Genomic DNA, 18,081 nt, shown 5'->3' on the forward strand with positions numbered 1-18,081 from the left:
TGAAGGCTGGGACTGGAACCACTGGAAAGCTCGCCACCTCACTCAGATGGTTGGAGATTGGTGCGGGCTGTTGCACGGGGCTCAGCTGTCTACCACCACCCACATGTGGCCTCTCCATGTGGGTTTGCCCCTTCCTTGTGGCACGGCGATTAGGTTCCAAGAAGAATCATTCCTAGAGGGCTGAGTGGAAGCTGTATCATCTTTTATGACCTTGTAAGTTACATAGCATCATAGACCCACCCAGATTCAAGGGGGAGAGCATATACGCCAGGTGGAAGGTCAACATTAGGGACACCTGGGTAGCTCAGTCAGTTAAGTGTCTGCCTTCAACTACGGTCATGACCCCGGGGTCCTGGGATCAAAGTCCCACATCGGGCTCCCTGCTCAGCATGGAGGTCTGCTCCTCCCTCTCCTTCTGCTGCTCTCTCTCTCTGTCAGATAAATAAATAAATAAATAAATAAATAAATAAAATCTTTAATAAAAAGAAAAAGTCAACATTACATTGTAAGGAGAGCATGTTGGATGGGATATGTTGTAGTGCCCAATTATGGAATACTCTGCCAGATTATATAGTGAGCTATAGACTTAGTAAGAGAAGGCCCTCAACCCATAATCAAACAAATGCATGTTAAATGCAGCAACAGATCAAAAGGTTTAACAAAACTGTTTCAGTGAGACAGAATTATTAAAAAACAGAAGCATAGAGCATAACAGTGTGGGATGATTTATTTTTTTTTAAAGATTTTATTTTATTTGAGAGAGAGCACAAATGGGGGGTGGCAGTGGGAACGGGCAGAAGGAGAGGGAGAAGCGGACTCCCTGCTCAGCAGGGAGCCCCATGCGGAACTTGATCCCAGGACTCTGAGATCATGACCTGAGCCACCCAGGCACTCCAGTGTGAGACCATTTAATGCAGATGCAAATAGCCTAGCAGACTTCAGTAACTCCTAGGAGTCTAAGACTAAGGAGTCTACATTAGCACATTAGTATTGACTAAGGAGTAGTGTTAATGTTGAATTTGAACCTTCTGTTAAGAAGTGAAGGATAGAGGGATGCCTGGGTGGCTCAGTCGGTTGAGCGGCTGCTTTCAGCTCCAGTCATGATCTCAGGAACCTGGGATGGAGTTCCAGTATTGAGGTCCTTGCTCATTGGGGAGCCTGCTTTTCTTTCTCCTTCTGCAGCTCCCCCTGCTTGTGTTCTTTTTCTGTCAAATAAATAAAATAATAAAATAAATAAATAAAATCTTAAAAAAAAAGAAAAGTGAAGGGCACAATGATATACTTTGGAATGAGTTCCATCAGAAATCATTAAAATGATGTTTTGGTTTTATTTTTATTTTCATTTTCAAAAATTTTAAAAGATTTTATGTAATCTCTATGACCAATGTGGGGCTTGAACTCACAACCCTGAGATCAGGAGTCACATGCTCTACAAACTGAGCCAGCCAGGCACCCCTGTTTTGGTTTTAATTTTTTTTTTTAAAGATTTTATTTATTTATCTGACAGAGAGAGATCACAAGTAGATGGAGAGGCAGACAGAGAGAGAGAGAGAGGGAAGCAGGCTCCCTGCTGAGCAGAGACCCCGATGTGGGACTCGATCCCAGGACCCTGAGATCATGACCTGAGCCGAAGACAGCGGCTTAACCCACTGAGCCACCCAGGCGCCCCTTGGTTTTAATTTTTAAAGATTTATTTATTTTGAAAGGGGAGCCACATGTGTGAGTGGGGAAAGAGACAGAGGGAGAGAATCTTTAAGCAGACTCCCCACTGACCCTGGAGCCGGATGGGGCTTGAACTTACAACCCATGAGATCATGACCTGAGCTGAAATCAAGAGTCAGATGCTCAACTTGACTGAGCCACCCACGTGCCGAGTTTGGTTTTAAATAATTGATAACTTCAGTAACACATTAACTTCCCCTCATGATGATATATAAATATTACTACAGTATCCTACAATTATTTTATGTTCTACCTTTCATTAAGAGCAACTTACCTTAGAATTCTCTTGGAGATATCATTCCATTATCTTCCAGTCTCCATTGCTGTTGAAGAGAAGTCTGCTGAAAATCTATTTTGGGTCCTTTGTAAGTTATCTGTCTTATTTCCCTGACTGCATTTAAGATTTTTTTTTTCTGTCTTTGGTGTACTGTATTTGCTCTTCTATATATGTCCACCTGTGAAATTAAAAAAAAAAAAAATCTTGGGGCACCTGGCTGGTTCAATTGGAAGAGCCTGCAATGCTTGATCTCAGAGTCATGAATTCAAGCCCCCAGTTGTGCATAGAGATTACTAAAAAAAAATAAACTTAAAAAAAAAAAAAAAACCTCTGCTCAGGGTTTAATAGGATTCTCTAATCTGATGACACATGTTATATAATAAAAAATTTGGTCTTTGTCCTGGGTTCCTGGACAAGAGCTTCTAAATACTTCCCAATTTTTCTGGTGGAATATCTTTGTTAATCATGGTGGGAACCTTAGACCACATCTGAGTTTACGTTAATGAGTGATGCTGAATGGGGGCTATTCACACCAGAACGACTAACCATGTGATTAAAGTGTTGGGTATTTCAGCCATATGATATTAGCCCAACTTCCTCTCGGGAGGGAAGGGGGCTGGAAAGAGCTCAATCAGTCACGTGTATATAATGAAACTCCAACAAGGATTGTGGGTAGCCCTGCTGATGTGCTGGGAAAGTGGTATGTCCTGACTCCACAGGGAAGGAAACATGAAAAGTCTCTGTTCGGGACCCTTCCAGACCCCACCTATGAGTCTCCCCATTTGGCTGGTTCTGATCTGCATCTTTTATAACAAAACCATGATTAAGTATAGCCCCTTCTTGAGTTCTATAAATCATCGTAGCAAATTAAGGATCCTGAAGGGGTCATGGGAACCTCTAAATTTGTAGCCAATTGGTGAGAAGTGAGGATGATCTGGGGACCCCTTGAACTGGCAGTTGGGGTCTGAGTAGCGCAATCTTATTTGGACACTGCGCTCTTAAATTATGGAGGCTGTGCTAACCCTGAGTGATTACTGCCAGAATAGCTTTGCAGTCTTACACACATCTTTCTTCTCTCTGCATAGATTTCAGTGTTGGACACCTGTGATCATCAAATACTATACTGGCTTATGAAAGAGCAGTAATGACTACCCAATGCCTATTGTTCCAAGTGGAGCAAACGGTGGACTCTCTCTCTGCCTGGCATCAAAGGCATGCCATTCACCACAGAAGAAACAATGCCATGCCTTTGATGTAGAAATAGGACAGTGTAAGGTAGAGGCAGTGTGGCCAATGGCATTAATGTTTCTTTAGTGGACCTTACTGGTGCTCAGATCTCTTTTCAGATTCTAGTCCTTCTCTTGATTTCTTTGTGACTTGTTTCTAAGGGCCACACACCTGTGACTTTTTAAAGATTTTATTTATTTGAGAGAGAAATCACAAGTAGGCAGAGAGGCAGGCAGAGAGAGAGAGGTAGAAGCAGCCTCCCTGCTGAGCAGAAAGCCTGATGCAGGGCTTGATCCTAACCCTGAGATCATGACTTCAGCCGAAGGCAGCTTAACCCATTGAGCCACCCACGTGCCCATCTGTGATTCTTTTTAAGGGACTGCTCCTGGGCTGCTTCACCCAGGTTTGGAAAGCCAAAACTGCTCCATTGCTTATGTCCCCTGGGACCAGCCCTTAGCCAATGACTGACACCTGTGGAAATAGGAAAGCCTCGCTCCCTGCCTTGAGTTGGGATAGACTCTGAGGCATGATTTATACTCCAGAATCCCCTGCAGAGTGAGGATCAGCCCAGGACTTTGCCTGATATTATACCCTTACTTAGCTTTGTCTCATTCTCTGTTCTGTTCATCTACTCCTTTTCTGGATTCTCCTAGGAACACTCCATAATAAATCACTTACCCACAAATCCTTGACTCAGAGTCTACTTCTGGGGAACCTAACCTAAAATAGCTCGCAATTATTCACTGCCAAGAATGCCTGCCATGTGACTTGCAATGCCCAGGGGGAGGGTAATCTATTTTTCAGTCTCCATTGAGTCAGGCTTGGCCATATGATATGCTCTGGCCAATGGAATGTAATGAGAAATAATGTATGCTACATGTTACCTGAATCTTAAGAATTATCACATGTTACTACTAGAATTGCTCTTTTCTCTGGGGAAAGGCCAAGATAGAGGTTGCTCCTTCAGCCTGGGTCCCAGAACAAGACATGGGAAGAACCACAGCTGACACATAGCCAACATGTAACATGAGCAAGAATAAAACTTTATTATTGGAAGACAATGAGATTTGGGAGATTTTACTGCAGCATAACTTACCAGCTAGAATACAGGCAGCGTAACATAGTAGTTAAGAGCATATGTCCTGGTGTTAAACAGCCTAGGGTAAAGCCAAACTCTACTGTCACCTGTATAACCTTGGCCAACTTGCTTAGCCTCTCCAAGCCTCATCTTCTCCATTTGTAAAATAGGGATATTAATGATATCTACTTCATAAAGTCATTGTGGAGATCAAATGAAAAAGTGCTTCAAACAGTGCTTGGCACATGGTAAATATTTGATAAATATTAACTAAAGCAAACTATAAATATGAACTGTGGATATCTCATCTCCAAGTTTTCAATGTTTTCTCCCACAACCACTCAGCTTGTTCGTTTCCTCCCCAGCATACATTCCACTCTTCCCACAGTCTTGATTTCTATCTGAGGATCTATCAGGTTGTGGGGAAGCTGATTTCACTGTGACTTCACTGTGACTTCACAAGCCAGTGTGTCGGTAAACTGGATCCTAGAAGGGTGGGGAGGGAAGGGAATTTCCACAGTGTAAATACACCCTACATAGTCAATTTCAAGCTACCAAGGGAACTGGCTTGCAAAATTCTTGAATATTTAACAATCACCTGGGGAGCCTGGACTAGTTGGCCTCAGTCCATCACAAGCCACCCCTCTAGCCCTAATACATAAATTCAATCTAATCTGTGAGAATCTCAGGATTTCTGCAACTTTAATCAAACATAAACAATTCGTGCTGTAAAACAGAAAAGAACTTTCCAAAATGTATTATGTTGAATGCAAGAAATTGCCAATATTTAACTAGTTGTGATCTACGTGAGGGGAAATTTCATGATTCAACTTAATGTAGAGCGAATACACAAGAAAATATGGCAGAAGAGCAAGGAATGAGGAACGATGGAAGGAAAGAGGAGGAGGAGAAAATGGAAGAGGAGATAGAACCCATCAAAAGTAAATGTGAACTATGACCATGTGGCATTCAAAGAAAGATGTTAATTCTTCACTCCACAATGGATATTAAACATAATTTTGGATAATCATCTTCTTTATTATTGAACTATAGACACTCTGGGAAGTATCCTATTTTTACCTCACAAGCCTTTCCAACATTTTCATTCTTCCCACTTTGTTTATCTGGTACTTAACCTAGACTCCCTTTCCATCATGGGCTAGAAATTCGGAAAGGTATCAGGAGAGATTTTGGCCAATACCTCATGGCAGGTTTTGGGGGGAAACTCAGGTTTATGCTCTGCAGAGAGTTCCACTTTCCTATGGTGTTTTTCTCGCTTTAACTTCACTTGCCCCGAGTTGGGGCGTGAGGGACCCGAGTCCGGCCCGGTCCTTCACCTGCCCGCCCTTCACCTGCCGGAGTTTCAGGTCACTCCCCTGTGCGGTGGGGAGAACTCCCCTCGGTGGCGTGGCCGTGAGAATTAACCAAGGAAATTCAGGTAGCGGGCCGGGAGCTCGACTGCAAGCCGTCCTTAAATAGGACAATGTAGTCACCGCGGGGATGCTACAGCGCTCAGCCCCCAGCAGGTCGGGAGACCAGGGCTAGAGACCTGGTGCATTTCCAGAGCGCCCGCCTTCATCGCTTCCCGTCAGCCCCTGCGGTGGGCGTGGCCCTGCTTCCCAGAATGCCCTGTAGATGGGCTCGGGCGCGGCCACGGAGGCGTGAAGTCCTCTGGAGGGCGTCCGGTCCGTGGGACCCCGGCCCCGCCCCCCTTCCTACCGCACAGCCCCCAGGGGCAGCACTCCCTCCGCGAACAGATAACACTAGCACATACCTCCTCCCACGACGGTGGGCTCTGCTTTCGACCCACGTATTGACACACCTCTCCCCCACGCTGAACGAAGACCCCGCTTCATGGCATGTGCACACCGCAACACGGGGGCATGTGCCTACTGGTGACACTTGTCAATCCCCGACGCCGATCGCAGTATTTGCTCAGCTCGCGGAAGACGACAATTCACACGACACAGCACACGCAACACATACATTAGCGCACCAGTTACACAAGCACACGCTGCAAATACCATGTATTTTGCAGAGATTACACGAGTCACTCCCATCACGCACAACGCACGCTTTCCCTCCTCACATAGATGGCATGTGTACATTGCACACTACACCAAAGACAAAATATATGCTTAAACCTCTGATTTAAAAAAAAACACATGATTACACAAAAACATGCATACTACCCACATCACGCTAAATACAACACATTACACAAGCCCTAAACATAACCCACGCATCTTACGAACACATACTCATAGCACAGCTTCACACACTCAGCAACATGCACAGGACACACAAGACCCAAATGTACCGGTAAATCCACAGTACACCCACCTAATATGAATAATCACACACACTCTCTAGGAGCAGAGAGATGGAGGCTGCAGAAGCCCAGAGCTAAGAGGACTCAGCTGTGGCTCTCTGAGTGCTAAATTCCATCCTCTGACTTGTCTGTAAAGGGAAATGCAGCTGGGGGAAATGCCTAGCTCTCTGCACCTTCAGAAAAGAAAGAAAGAGAGAGAGAGAGGAGGAGAGAAGGAAGGAAAGAAAGGAAGGAAGGGAGGAAGGGAAAAGTCTAACTACACCTGACTTTGGGGTTTTACCCTTGGCCAAACACTTTTACTGAAGTTATCTCATCTTACAAAACCTGTGAGGTAGGTAGCGTAGGTGCTATTATGACAGTGATGCTGGAGTAGCACAGGCAGCTGCCTGAGGTCACAAAGCATAGGTCAGGTGGAGCAAGTCTGGAAGCAGCCCCATCTCCCAGATCACCCCACCCAGGCTTCCCCCTCCTGCCAGCTGTCTACACAGCCCCCCTCTTTCCCCCATCCTGGCTGAGACACTGTGGCTACAATCAAGAAGCCACCTGTCTTGAGCCACCACCTTCAAAAGCCTTTCATTCCGTCCTGATGGGGCAAGGCGCCCAGGCCGCCCCACCCTTAGGGTGGATTAGGCCTCCGCCTCCCTGTTGGGGTTTAAGGTACATCAAAAGAGCTCCCTGCACCAAAATAGCTCTCACAGGCCCTGTCTGGTAGCTTGAAATCACACCATGAGAGATCTCGTTTAGGTAAAGTCATTGTGCTTCAAAGGCCCCTGCTCCAAATGCCCCCTGTGTTCCCGAGACAGACTCCCCCACTGCAGCTTCCAGGACCGCCTAGCTGCTGTTGTCTTTCCTGTCACTCTGTGCGTGGCAACAGACATTGCGTAACACCAGCTTGTCGATGGGACTTGATTGTTTCTAGCAATCCTGTGGGAATGGAGCACAGGATGGAGAAGTTTGATCCTGGGTGAAAGAAGTGTGAGAAAAGTGCATAGTGACTTGGAGAAGGGAAAACAGGATCCTAGGTATTGGGACAGGATGGAAAAGATGGGGACACACCCTTAGGAGGAGTGGAGGAGACCCTGGGTCCAAGAGTCAGACAGAGCAAATGCCGTGAGCTTTCCGGAGAGGCGGGGCCAGGGGGTGGTGGTACAAGAGGGTCGAATGTATATGGTGGGAAAATGTGGGGGGATGGGGAGGTTGATGGGAGAGAGCTATTTGTGGCTCTGGCTCATTGCTGGCAGCACCCCGATCAGGACACTTGAGCAATCATAGGTTATTCCTCTATGGAAGTTGCAGAAGAAAATGTAAGGTCATGGGAAAATGTTTGCGATATATTGATAGTGAGAAAAAAAGGAGGTTTCAAAACAGGAGGTAGAATGGGGTTCCTATTTTGTAACCTGGCTGGAAAGATATCAAAAAGTTCACCGTGGTTATCCTTGCTCTAGGGAGGATGACTTCGCATTTCCTCTTGGACCCTTTCTGTATTTTCCAGATTTTCTACAATGAACTTGGAATATGACTGTTGTCCCTATCAGAAAGAGTTATTTCAGATGAAGGAAGACTCACTGAACCCTTACAGAGTGCTTATTAAATTCTGCAGTGCTGGCACCCCACATAATGCAGAGAAATCTAAGCCATGACCGCTGTTCTCAGATTACCCTTAAGTCCAGTCATAGCACAGGGATTCAGTTCTGTGCACAAAAAATGTGGCCTCTGGAACCAGGCTGGCTGGGTTCAAGTCCCTCTTCTGTAGCTTCCTAGCTATGTGACTTGGGGCGAGTGCCTTGACCTTTCTGTGCATTGGCTGCCTTATCTGTAAAATTGAGTAATAATAATACCTGAAAGAATTAGTTGAACTGATCCATGTGAACCCTTAGAAGAGCAGCTGGCAGTAGCTAATCGCCACGTAACTGTGAGCTGTTATTGCTATTAGTGGATAAGAGCTTTGCCTGTGGAGCCAGCCTGTCTGGGTTCAAATCCGTGTTCTGTCTCTGTCTGGCTTCGGCAAATGATTTCATCTCTGTTTCTACCTCAGTTTCCTAGTCTTTAAAGTGGGGATGAAAGTGATGGTTCATAGAGTTGTTAGGAAAACTCACTGAGTAGCTATGGATAAAGTGCTTAGAACCATGCCTGGCACATAGGAAACAGTGTCAGCTGCTATAATACTATTGTTGTTATTACCACTGGGGAGACAGGGATTGGGGCACCACCAACCAGAGCGCTGCAGGTAGAGCCAGTTGTTGGGGGGCCCAGGGTACATGAGATGAGCTGAGCTGAGCACTGAGGATGGATAGCCCCATCCACTCTCTCTGGCCTCTCTTGTATTCTCCTGCAGCCCATGTTATTCTGGCCTTTAAGTTTTACTGTTTTATTATTTTTTCTTATTAATGGTTTTTATTTATTTATTTTGGTGGGGGGTGTAAGGGCAGAGAGAAGCAGACTCCCTGCTGAGCAAGTAGCCCAGTGGATTGGGAGGGTTTTGATCCCAGGACCCTGCCTGAGGTCATGACCTGAGCTGAAGGCAGATGTTTCATTGATTGAGCCACACAAGCACCCTGGTCCTTTAAGTTTTAAAACTGTACCCCGCCTCCCATGGTGCCAGACCTTGCACATACCCCACTACTTCCCTGAGATTTATTTAGCTATAAGCTCTGTAGATTTATGGTGAAGCTGATGGAGGCTTTCAGGACTTATTTGCATGGGAAGGGCCTGACAATGTTATATTTATAATTGTGTGTTCTTTTTCTTTCCATCATTACATAAATTTCAGCCCCACCTGGATCCTCCCTTCATTTTAGGAAGGGGGCTCCTAATTCAGACTTCTGATAAAATCCAGTGCCTTTCTTTAACTGGGCCTGGTCACTGAGAACTATCCGGGTGGGATTTTTGTCCATGGGAAGCTGTTTTCCTTTGTGACTGGTGCATACTACTTTCTATTTCTTCCTGCAGACAGAGCCTCTACCTGTGGTAATGTCATGAATGAATGAATGGATGGATGCATGTGTACATACACTCTAGGTCTGTTTTGTTCTCAAGGAAAACCCACAGAAAATGGCTTAGTTCTTGGAGCATAGCCCCTGGCAGACAAGTGAAGCTGGAAGTCTTTTCGAATCTCTGTGGAACAAAAAGCCTCTGAAATCCCAGAGTGGTTGGCAGCTTAGGAATTTGACCACAGGTCTAGCTGGGAAAATGTGTTAAGTCTGGAGACTTCCAGAAGCTGAAATTGATGAATAGTCACAGGTCAGGGAGAGAGGATTCCTATCATACCTGAGTTCTTTATAGAGAGCTCCTGTTCTCCTTATGTGTAGGCTTCATTAATACTGCTCAGCTGGGCCACTTTATTAAAGATTTATGTTGTAATTTAAAAATGAGCAAAAGCAACAGGAGAGGAAGCTTGCTTATCTGAGTATTAGGCATGAATTTCCAGTGTATCTCTGGCTTTCTGGACTGTGTTTGAGGGGACTTTGTCAGGCCGTGCTCAGAACCTTGCAACTGATTCCATACTGAATGCTTCGCAGTCTTTGTGATCGTTTTGTGTCCCCCAGCTTTATCTCCTCTGTGACTGTTAACTCTGGGAAGGTGGGGACTTTCACATAGCATCCCGGACAAACACTCAAAGCTGAAGAGTTGGGGTAATAAATAGGAACGATGTTTAATTTTGTATCAACTCAGTAGCCACCTGTTTGGTCGAACAGCAGTCTAGAAGTTGCTGAGAAGGTATCTTTTAAACACGATTACCATTTGTGGTGTCTGGATGGTTCCGTGGGTGAACAGTTTGACTCTTGATTTCAGCTCATGTCATGATCTCAGATGGTGAGATCAAGTCCCATGGTAGGCTCTGTGCTCAGTGAGGAGTCTGCTCGAGATTCTCTCTCTCCCCCTCTGCCCCTCCCTCTGCTTGTAAACACTCTTTCTCTTAGAATAAATAAAATCTTTAGATGTGATTAACATTTACATCAATAGACTTTGAGTAAAGATGATTATCCTCTTTAGTGTGGCGGGGGAGCGGGGACTCCTCCAGTCAGCTGAAGACCTAAGAGAAAAGATCAAGGCTCCCACCCCCACTCTAAGAAAGGAATTCAGCCTCTGGAGGGCCTTCCAACTGGAGACTGTAAATGGACTCTTACTGAAATTGCCAGCCTGCCCTATGTTGTGGACTCGACAGTTCCTCAAAAGCATAAAACCCCAATACCTTACAATCAACCTCTCTGTGTCTGCCCGTCTCTGTATATATACCGAGAAAGTAGAGAGTTTTAATTCAAACTTTTATAAACTGAAATGGCATAAAGCAAAGAAGCAACTTCCACGAACTTATATAGAAACTTTTTTTAGGGTTCCCAGACCCCCCAGATGAACCTCTCTTAGGCTTTTCTATGATATTAGGACACATCTTGCTAGTGGATTCACAAAATAAATTGAGATAAGGCACAGAAGTTCACAGTTCAAAGCTAGGATGGCTGGATGCTGAGCAGCTGAGTGTAGTTCCCAGGGAAGGAGCTTGGTGGCGCCATTCTCACTGCTTCCTCGCGCGGCCTCTGTGACCACAGGTTGCAGAACAGAGCGCTGTTTTCACTTTTAGCCTCTTTTTCATAAAAGCGATAGTCTTCTTCAGATTTCCCTTGGCTAGCAAAAACAGGTACAAATGTAGGTCTTTCATAAAAACAAAGTGCGGTAGGACAGACTTTTGAAAAGGGAGGATACCTGTCTATATATTTCTTACGTCTCTAAAATTTGGTTCTGTTTCTCTAGAGAACAATAGTACAATAGGTCTGAAGATATGTTGTTTCCTTGCTCGGGACAAAAATCATTCTTAATGCCCCTTCCTTCCTTCCCTCCTTCTTTCCTTCTAGCAGGAGTCTGCTTCTCTCCCTCTCCACCTCTCACCACCAATCATTCTCTCTCAAATAAATAAATAAATAAATAAATAAATAAATATCTTTAATTGGGGAAAAAAAAAGTGAAGTTAGTTCTTCCTCAGCTATGCACTATGTAGTTAGCCAAATCTAAAACTACGTGTGTCAGATGCCTGAGTGTCTCAGTCGGTTAAGCATCTTAGGCTCAGGTCATGATCTCAGGATCCTGGGATGGAGTACCGAGAACCACATTGGGCTCCTTGCTGGGCAGGGAGCCTGCTTCTCCCTTGGTCTGTCTCTCCTCTTCCTTGAGATTGAGTGCACGTGCTCTCTCTGACAAATAAATAAAATCATTAAAAATAATGGAAAATATTCCTCTAAAAAAAAAAAAAAGACTATGTATGTTTGCAATGACAAAAGACCGGAGACAGCCAAAATGTCCAATCACGTGATGTAGTACCATGCGGTGGTCAAGGGAATGGGGGTCTTTCTCCGGACTGATGTAAGATACACTGAGCAGGGGAAAAAAAGCAAGGTGCCCCGCACTGGGTTTCTATTTGGGTGGGTGATAGGAATCTATGCATACTTGCTTTCAGGTCCACAGTCCCTCTTCCACAATCCCCAAATCCAAAAGCTCTGAAAATCAAGTCTTTTCTTTGGTTTGTGGCAAATTTGCGTGGTAGCAAAACCAGACCTAAAAGGATGTGAAGACATTTATGGTGGTGGTTTATTCTGTTATCGTCCTGTTTTCCTGGGACTGACAGGGTTCGTTGAGCAGAGCTGGAACTTTCAGTGTTCAAACCGGGATTATGAGTCATCCTATACAGAACCTATAGAGAGGGTGGGGGAAGGGGGCGTAACTGAGTACACGTAGATGTTTGTCCTTATCTGTCTGAAATCAGAAAAGCTCTGGATTCGGAAACCGATGTGTCCCCAAGGGTTTGGGATGAAGGACTGGACCTGGACGTTGATGGTCTGTCTATCTCTGGCAGGAGACACGGGAACCAGCCCCAGCGCCTGGGCAGGAAATGGGTGGGTGCAGGGCGGAGATAGGCTGCAACACCCCCCCCCCACCCCCGCCGCCGCCGCATATTATTTCTCATCTTTTGACTATGAACCATGTGAAGGCATCGTCTCCTAACAAAAATAAATACAGGAAATTATGGAAAAGCAGAACTCTCTGCACATTTGACTAAACTACAAATAGAATCTGAAAGATTTGGAAAAACTGAAATCTCGGTGCTACCGTGGTGGGCGCCGTCAGAACAATATTTGTCTTTCTGATTCTGCTGCTTCCAGCGTATCCTGTCCTCAGAGCCACTTGGACCACGGAGCCCCGGTTTGGGAGTCCAGACACTTGCTCTCAGTTTTGTAAACTAGGAACGCTGAGTACGTCTCTCCCTCCGGGAGCAGCAGGTGGCCCAGGGCTCTGGCTTCAGGAGCCGGCTCCGCAGCCCCGGGCGATTTTTTTTCCTGGTTAGTAGTGGTTATTATTATTTTGAAAAATCAAGAACAATCGTGCAGAGCAAGTAGAAACAGGCTGGGTCAGCTGAAAAAATGCCCACACGCTGCCGCCCCGGGTCTCTGGGTGATATAATTAGCCGGTTGTATCCAGCGGTGAGTGGGCGGCTCGCTCCCCTAGCACCGGCAAGGCCAAGGAGATGATGTAACAAAAGGCTAGCCCGGGCAAGGCCGAGCCTGAGCGGGGCCTCCGGAGATGCTGACGCGACGCTCTGCGGCGGGAGCGGGAAGGGAATGGCGGAGGGGGGCGGGGGACGGGGGAGAGGGGAGCCGGGCGCGGGCGGGGGTGGGGGGGCTGGGGGAGGCGGAAAGCGGGGGTGGGGAAGGGTGAGAGCTAGATGGGGGTGGGGGGCGGGTCAGGGCTGCAGGGGTGGGGGTACTGACGCCCCGAAAGGGAAAGCCAGCCTTCTGTTCCACCCAGCCTTGCACACCCCTCCTGCCCACCAGCCTTACTTGTCTCATGCTCACCCGGGTGGAAAGGTCTGACCAGAGCTTCTAGAGCCGAGGAGCCTGGCTGGACTTCATCCGGGTTCCCAAAACTGTGAGGGTGGAGAATGCGGATGATTCAGTCACTGGGCAGATTTTTCAGAACACCTGTGAACTTGTGTTGCTGGCTGCCCCTCACCCAGTTTGAATTCCAGAGGTTCAGATAGGACCAGATATTGGAATATATTTTTTCATCATAATATTGACTATTACAAAAATATATTAGAAGAATAAACCTACCTTGCTTCCTAGAACCCCCTTCCCCGGGGCCGGGGGTGGGGAGGGCAAGCAGGCGATACACAGCACACCTCCAGGGGGCACAGGTCCACACAGCCCCTGGATGTGGGTGACACAGTCCTTGTCTTCTTCCAGAGAAAGCCAGTGTGCTTGGGAGATCTGAACATTTTTCAGAAGGGGGTTCCCTTTCCTCCGACTCTGTAGGTTGAGGCACACTGAGCTGAAAGGAATAAGTTCTATTGGGGGGTCAGGCCTCTGCAGGGTGATAAAGGAGGAGTGGGTTCTTCTTCAAGTCTTCCCACAGCAAGCTTCCCCCACCCCCCACTAGGTCAGGTCCAGGCGGGGTCCCACAAACCCTGGACAAAAACCTGTCAGGGTCTCTATACCCTCATTTCAGGCAATAAAAGTCTCTTAGTAATCCTCCCAAGCCCTCAGGCAGTTTTCAGATGGATTTGCTGAGTAAGGATTTTTCCTGCATTTCAGTGTTCTCAGCAGACTTTGATGTTGACTAGTAAAAACAAAACAAAACAAAACAAACCTGTGTACCAGAGAGGGGAAGCTGGGTCCTGCTGTGCGGCTTTAGACAAGTCACACTGTCTCTTTGTGTCCTGGTTTCCTCCTCTGGGAACCGAGGTACGTCAGGCCTACCTCATGTTTTTTCATACTCTCAGGGAGGTTGGAAGATCACGGATATGAAAGCACCCATTTTACAGATGAAGATATTGAGGTCCAAGTTAATGCAGCTCAGAGGTGGTACTGTTCCTCTTGTGGTGAGATCCAGAAACTCCGCAGGAAACATCCTCTTGTAGGAAGATGGGATAGAGAGCAAATGGCTCTGATGTGCCTCTGTCCCCTGTTGTGGCAGAGACAGCCTGCAGTTCATCACCAATCTGAGCCCTTATCCAGTGACAACATAGACTCTTGCATCTAGGCAAGGATGCCTGACAAATTCTCACTTATGAAATATGGGTGGGAAATGTTGCATGTCACTTCAGAGCCAGATGTGAAGAAATGCATAGGCCTTCTTCCTCCTTCCTCCAGCTGGAAGCAGAGATCCTGATGTCCTAGAGGATGGTAGAGCCAAGGGCTGGAAAGAGCCGAATCCCCTAATCACCTCATGGAGCTCGGCTACATGCCAATCAGAACGCCTTAGTTGTATTCATGTGTGTGGGAAAAATAAATGTCTTTGGGTTGTCTTGAAAATCAATTTGAGGGTGGGGGCACCTGGGTGGCTCAATGGGTTAAAGCCTCTGTCTTCAGCTCGGGTCATGATCCCAGGGTCCTGGGATCGAGCCCCACATCGGGCTCTCTGCTCTGAGGAGGGCCTGCTTCCTCCTCTCTCTCTCTGCCTGCCTCTCTGCCTACTTGTGATCTCTGAATGTCAAATGAATAAATTAAAAAAAAATCAATTTGAGGGGCACCTGGGTGGCCCAGTCTGTTAAGCATCTACCTTTGGCTCAGGTCATGATCCCTGGGGTCCTAGGATCCAGCTCTATCTTTGGACTCCCTGCTCAGTGTCTCCCTCTCCCACTGCTCCTCCCCCTCACTCTTGCACTATCACTCTCTCTCTCTCAAAACAAAGAAAATCTTTTGAAAAATCAGTTTGAGAGTTTATCAGTTACCATGGCTAGTGACATCCTCATTTTTTCCCTAAGCCCAGCCCTGAACTGCTTTCAGTACCCAGGAGGAGACATGGACAATTTTTCCTTCCAGCAAGGGCAGGGTGGTTAGAAACCACAGAGTGGGGAAAGGGAGACGTGGTCTCCTCCTTAGCTCCGAGATTGGGACCACCAGGATTTGGGGTCTAGGGGTTGCAGCTGTTGGCATTCTGCAATGGCTCTGGTGACATTATGACCATGGTTGACACTCAGACACATCCCAGGGAAGCACAGACAAGGACAAGCAGTTGATGGGAGGGTGGGGCCGCAGCCAGAGCCTTGGGTCTCCCCCTCAGCCCCAGCCAGCACCTCCTGGGGCCTCCATTTTCCGCATCTGTAATATGAGTCAAGGAATGAGGAGCAAGGGAGGTGGGGATGGTGAGGAGTGAGGTAAGAATCTGAAATCACTTTCTAAGACTCCACACTGCTGTGCCATTCAAAGAGCCAAACCCAAGACCCTTAGGACTCTGATTTATGCAGGGGATATTCCTTGGAAGGTGCTTAAAGATTACTCATTAGGGAAGAAAACAATGGAAGGTCGCACAATTCCGACTCCTTGGGGAATCATCCAGAAGGTGATTCTAAGCTAAGAGGCCTGGGAGACAGGTGGCTTGAGGGCATTGAAGGCCAGCTCAGAGGACCAAATTCCGTGTCCGTGGGCAGTTCCCCTTGCCATCAAATGCTTACTCTCAGGTGCCCAGTATCTGAAATTCCACCATTAGTGCTTCATTACCTTTTTTTTTTTTTTTAAGATTTAATTTATTCATTTGACAGAGAGATCACAAGTAGATGGAGAGGCAGGCAGAGAGAGAGAGAGGGAAGCAGTATCCCTGCCAAGCAGAGAGCCCAATGTGGGACTCGATCCCAGGACCCTGAGATCATGACCTGAGCCGAAGGCAGAGGCTTAACCCACTGAGCCATCCAGGCGCCCACTGCTTCATTACTTTGGATGCTTGTTTGTTCCTCCACAAAAATGCAAGCAATGATAATCCCCAACATTTGTTCCTTGTCTTAGATTTGTTCCAATAATCCTAAAAGAGGCCCAGACACTGGGGGTGGCATTTCTTTTTTTTTTTTTTTTTAAAGATTTTATTTATTTATTTGACAGAGAGAGATCACAAGTAGACAGACAGACAGGCAGAGAGAGAGAGGAAAGCAGGCTCCCCGCTGAGCAGAGAGCCCGATGTGGGACTCGATCCCAGGACCCTGAGATCATGACCTGAGCCGAAGGCAGCAGCTTAACCCACTGAGCCACCCAGGCGCCCGGGGGTGGCATTTCTTAATCACTTCCCCTGACAAGAAGATGGCGGGCAATTCTACTCCTAGGTGTATATCCAAGACAAACGCTTCCACAGGTACTCCCAGAGAAATGGTTAAGGATAGTCAGAGCAGGGGCGCCTGGGTGGCTCTGTCTGTTAAGCTTCCAACTCTTGATCTCAGCTCAGATCTTGATCTCAGGGTCGTGAGTTCAAGCCCTGCGTTGGGCTCCACATTTAAAAAAATAAAGTCAGAGCAGCAGAGTGCTTGATAACATAATGTTGGAAGTAACCCAAGTGCCCCCTGAGAAGCAATGGGGACCACTGGATGTTAAAGAATGGTGAAAATGATCGAACCCCATTTTAATTAAATATTACGACACAACAAACCATCCTACAGCATAATGACAACCACAATCTTTACTTTCTCACAAGTCTATAATTTAGGCAACAGCGCATTGGGAATGGCTTGCCTCTACCCATAGGCCTTTGACTGGGGAGGGTCACCTGAACGATCAACTTTCAGGATGGTCCCACTCACAAGGCGGGTCCACCAAGCCTGGCGGTCAGCCAGGAGATCAGCTGGGGCTATTCGGGGAGAGTGTGTGTGGTGGGGTAGGGGTGGGGGAGGGGCTCAGGGATCTTGCATATGCCTCTCCACATTACTTCTCACAGCATGGTGGTCTCAGAGTCCTCAAATATCCCACATGTATCTCAAGGCTTCAAGAATGCAAAAGCAGAAGTTGCTAGATCTCCTTCAGGTTTAGGCCTGGAAGGGGTTCAGGTTATTTCTGTCCCATTCTGTTGGCCAAAAGAGCATGAACCAGACAGATTTAAGGGGAAGCAGCTACAAAAGAGTGTGAATACCCAGAGGTGTACTTTGCTGTGCGCCACAGACTTCTATGAACTGCAACTGCCCAGAGCCACATGGATAAACCTTTTCTTTCTTTTTTTTTTTTTTTAAAGATTTTATTATTTATTAGAGACAGGGAGACAGAGAGAGAGCATAAGCAGGGGGAGGCATAGAGGGAGAGAGAGAAGCAGACTCCGCAGTGAACAGGGAGCCCCACACAGGGCTCGATCCTAGGACCCCAAGATCATGACCTGAGCTGAAGTCAGACGCTCAATGACTGAGCCACCCAGCTGCCCCCCACTCCCATGGAGAAACCATAGGTAGGTTATCGTGCAGTAACAGCCTCCACATTTCAGTGGCTATGCAATAAAGGGGTATTTCCTTCTCACATACATTCCCCACCTGAGTCGGAAGGGCACTCTGTTCCACATGATTTCTGAGGAACCCAGGCTGCTGGAAGCCCCACCATGTTGACATGGCATCATCTGGGACATGAAACCTCACCTTTGCCACAGCCATGGAGGCCAGAAAGCCTGGAGAGTTTCACTTGGCCTCAGCCCTGAAGAGACAAAAGTCACTGA

At 46.9% G+C, this 18,081-nt stretch overlaps 1 long non-coding RNA gene across 2 annotated transcripts; it reads right to left on the reverse strand.

Annotated features, from left to right (window-relative positions):
* Nucleotides 1-10,887: 10,887 nt before the first annotated feature.
* LOC309864605 lies at nt 10,888-13,551 on the reverse strand. 2 transcript variants are annotated; one of them, XR_014311644.1, is made up of 3 exons: nt 13,479-13,551; nt 12,076-12,319; nt 10,888-11,259 (listed from the first exon to the last, which is right to left on the reverse strand). It is a non-coding gene; the product is annotated as an uncharacterized lncRNA (long non-coding RNA). The 2 variants fall into 2 exon arrangements; XR_014311645.1 differs by having other exon boundaries at nt 10,888-12,319.
* Between the last annotated feature and the right edge of the window lie 4,530 nt (nt 13,552-18,081).

This window comes from Mustela nivalis (assembly GCF_964662115.1).
Source record: "Mustela nivalis genome assembly, chromosome: 5".
Classification (NCBI taxonomy): Eukaryota; Metazoa; Chordata; class Mammalia; order Carnivora; family Mustelidae; genus Mustela; species Mustela nivalis.